This window comes from Miniopterus natalensis, chromosome 8, assembly GCF_054644295.1.
Source record: "Miniopterus natalensis isolate mMinNat1 chromosome 8, mMinNat1.hap1, whole genome shotgun sequence".
Taxonomy (NCBI): Eukaryota; Metazoa; Chordata; class Mammalia; order Chiroptera; family Miniopteridae; genus Miniopterus; species Miniopterus natalensis.
This window is the reverse complement of record NC_142088.1, coordinates 52,660,538-52,665,000: the sequence shown is the minus strand read 5'-3', so window position 1 is coordinate 52,665,000 and position 4,463 is coordinate 52,660,538.

The following is a 4,463-nucleotide window of genomic DNA, read 5'->3' as shown; positions in this document are numbered from 1 at the left end:
ACAAGTGTAGGAAGGAGATTAAACAAAATGGCCTTAAAGGCCACAAATGTCCTACAGAGAAGGCTTGCTTCCTAGGACGCAAATCTATTGCAAGAAATTACCTGTTTTTCAGAGACAACTTTCTTTTGATCTCTATATACTGGAAGTTTTCCCTTATGCTTGCATTACACACCAACTTTTTATTGAAGCTCCAATTAATTTCTTTGTTTATCTAAGTGAATTAAAATCTACTGTTTCATCACAGGTAAGTCAGATAAAGCATTTATGTTATTTTGATAATTGGTATATGTGATTTTTTAGTATTTATATTCAATGTGTTAAAGAAATTTAGACAAGATTATTAGCACGTATATTCTGATGGATTCCCTGTGGTGTCAGTTAACTGATAAAATATCCATTTCGCATGTAATATAACAACAAATATGAGATTGTTGGCATCATTAGACTTCAAAATAAACCACCAGAGTAATTGTTTATATTCTTGTTCCATTATTAAGTATTTAATTCTTATGAGAAAGTTCATTATTTAAGCCAACCAAATGTCATAAAATGGTAAGGTGAACTAGCCCATATATGTGTGTGTGTGTGTGTGTGTGTGTGTGTGTGTGTGTGTGTGTGTGTGTGTATAAAACTAAGTTGTTTGTGATCAGCATACTCAGGGAGCAAATAACCTTCTGTACCAAACCAGCAACTTAGTTAAAGTCTAGAAATTGGATTAATAAATGTATGTGTTCGCCTGCAATTCCTTTTTATGTTTTCTTCCTACTTCTTGGTTCCATTTACCATCTAATTATCAGTTCTGATCTTTAACAGAAATTAATATTTTAGACATAAGCAATTAGAAATTCTTAAAATAAAAGGCAGATCAACTCTACTGAATACCTCTGAGCCCCATGCTTTCATCTCATCCCTCCTAGAAAGATCTGTAAATTATAAATCTCGCTAAAGGAAAATGGTTCTTCTTTTTAGATACTCATCAAAAATCCATGCTGATCTAAAACCAAATTGCTTTATTATGCTCATAAAAATCCTAATAAATAAATCTGTCATAAGTTATATCAGAGATTTCAAACTCAAATGCCTAATCAGACCATGAAATTAATCAAAATGAGTTAAGTTGTTTGAGGGTGAACTGTTCTAAACCGAGCAAGCATGACTTACCCAACTAAAAGTAGCAACCACCACTCAGGAACAGCTTATTGTCTCTAGAAGAGTTTAGAGTCCAAACCAGCCAAATATCTTGATATTCCAAAAGAGATCAGAATTCCAGGTTTTTATAGAAAAAAATTCTCATGATTTAAAATTCTAGCACAAATTTAAATATTTTTAAAACACACTGCAAATCAAAATAAATACATCTTCTGCCCAAATTAGCCCAGTTTGGACCTCTGAATCAACAATGCACATCAGTTGGCAGGGAAAATGTCATATTTGACTCTTGAATGCCATTGTAGACTATTAATTCCTATCTCTTTTTCTTTTAGAAAGTTATCTAAATTTTATTTCTCTCACATGCTTTTTTATTACATGTGTCTTTTCATTATTTAATTCAGAATGAACCATAAGTAAATTAAGATTAAGAAGAAAGATAATGGTAAGGAATGCTCATATGCACAATAAAAAGAGTGGTTAAATGGCTTTTTCCCAATTATCTTCTATAACCTAAACTTAGATTTTTCCACCCCAACACACAAATAAATTTTTAAGGAAAGTACAGATTCCTGCTCGCTCTTGCTAACTGGACAGAAATAAAGATCATTGTTTGATTCCTACAACTAGAAAGGCAATTTAAAAAGCCCAGTATATCTCAGTAAATCTGGATAACAAACAAATAAATAAGAACCCCAAGGTATACATTGGAAAACATCTGAATTCTTATCTCTACTGTCATTCAGAACCTAAATGGAGACACTCACAAATCCAATCATTGGATTCAATATACAAGACACCCACCTATCAATCCAGTTTTCTGAGCAGGCCTTCCTACTGTCTAAGAAGAGAATAAGTGCTGGGAAAAGAGCCCCTCCATAAATGTTCAGAAGTTTGATTAAAAAGAATAAGGGTATTTTTTTTCTAGAAAATCTCAATAAAAGGTCAATTAAAGGCATCACAATAAAAGAAATAATAATTAATTTGCCTGAGTCATGTTGTAATTTCTTCAGAACACATATGATCAAACTGATTCACAAATGAAACCTTTCATCTTTGGTGGGGGAGTCATGGGAATCAAGGCTTATCAAAAGTTAAGAGACACAAGAACTGAAGTCATTCACCAGGCAAGAAATAGAGGTGACTGCTTCTGCAGTTCATTGCTTATTATAACCAAGAGAGTATATTCAACATTCTCTAGTCAGACCTGAAAAAGTGTAAGAACCTTGTGAAGAACTGTTGACTTACAAGAACAGAAACTACAGACTAATAGCCTTCATAAACACAGACAAAAATTATTTGCAAATGTTTAACAAATTGAATTCAATAATTCATTAAAAATATAAATACATAATGACCAAGTATAGTTTATCTCAGGAAAGCAAGGTTTGTTTAATATTGGAAAATCAATGTAATTCACCTTATTAACAGAACATAAAGAAAGAGAAGAAAATAAATGTCATTTCAACAAATACAAGAAAAGCATTTGATAGAGCTCAACACCCTTTGTGTTAAGAATTCTCAACATGCTAAGAATAGAAGAATTTTCAACTTGATAAAAGGTATCTATCATGGTTCAATATTTATAAATAAAATTATTTAATGATATCAGAAACAATCTAAAATGCTCATCCATGAAGTACTGATTGAATAAATTATAGTATATCCAACCAAGCAACTACTCTAATATATAGACAAAAAAGATAGAGAGTGAGAAGGATATGATGTGAATGATTTCCAAGATATATTTAAAAATGTAAAGGCAGGGTGCTGCTTCCCCTCCAGAAAGTGGAGCTTAATCCATCACTTCCTTTTGAGCGCGAGCTGGACATAGTGACTTGCTTTCAAAGGATAGACTATGGAAAAGAAAAATAGTAATTTGTAGTGGGGAAACCTGGCAAGAACTACTTTAAGAAAATAGTCATGGCTACTATCACTAGTGATAAGTCAGGTTGATAATATGTGCTCCCGGAATAATGCATTGAGAAGGATTCCTCATCTTGTGGTGTTCTTCCCCAAAACCCATAATCTCAGTCTAATCATGAAAGAAAAAAATCCCTGGCCAGGTAGCTCTGTTGGTTAGAGCAGCATCCTGATATGCCAAGGTTGTGGGTTTGATCCCCAATCAGGGCACATGCAAGAATCAACCAATAAATGAATAAATGTATAAATAAGTGGAACAGCAAATTGACCTCTCCCTCCCTCTCTGTCTCACTCTCAAAAATAAATAAAAATTTAAAAAATATATATTAGACAAATCCAACTTAAGGGACATTCTACAAAATATGTAACTTGTACACCTGGAAAGGGCCACAGTCATGAAAAAAGAAAAAACTAAGACACTATCACAGAGGAGAGGAGCCTAAGACAAAAATGAATAAGTGCAATGTGGGACCTTTCATGGGATCCAGGAACAGAAAAAGGACATTACTGGAAAACTAGTAAAATTCTAATAAAATCTGCACTTTAGTTAATAGTAATGCATCAATGTTGGTTCCTTGTTTTTGACAAATGTATAAAGGTAATACAATGTTTTAACCTTAATGGAAAATTAATGAGGGGTATATAGAAATTCTACTATTTTTGCAACTGTTCTATAAATCTAATATTTTTTCCAAAATAATTTATTCTTTAAATGAGGTAGGAAAAGTATATACAATATAATACCTTTGTGAGAGAAATAAAAACATATATATATTTTTTCTTATTAAAAAAAACAAAAAAATAAGAAAGATTAAACTAGAGGTTAATGACAATAGTTTCCTTTGGGAAATGGCTAGTGTTGGAATGGATGGGATATGCATGGGGAACAAGATTTCCCTCAATTTGTAGTCTTTCCCCCATTTATAGTCTTGATTTTTAAAGCATGTATTCTTCATCAGGCCAAGCACTTTGAAAGTGTTACATTTGCCATCTATTTTATGTTAATTTTATCTGTAGTTATTGGCCTATTTGTGTTTCCCATTTTTCTGATCAATTTTGCTAATTTTTATTCCTAGGAAACTATGTCTTCTATATTTTCAAATTATTTAGCACCCTCCACATGTTAAAGAGTACATACAGGGAGTGTTGCGTAATTTATAATCTTCCTGCCCAAAAAAAGTTTTACTTTCTACCACATTTGTCATTTTATTGTTTGATTTCTCACATAGAACGCTAACTACAGAAGTAGTTATGAGCCATATAAGCCAGCATATTCAGTGTTTACTAACTTGCTAAAAATCTATTAGATTTGAGAGTACCAATATTAGCTAGGAAAAAGTTCCAGTCATAAAATTTGGGGCCAGTTCTAGGGACGGTGGAGTTCAATATCA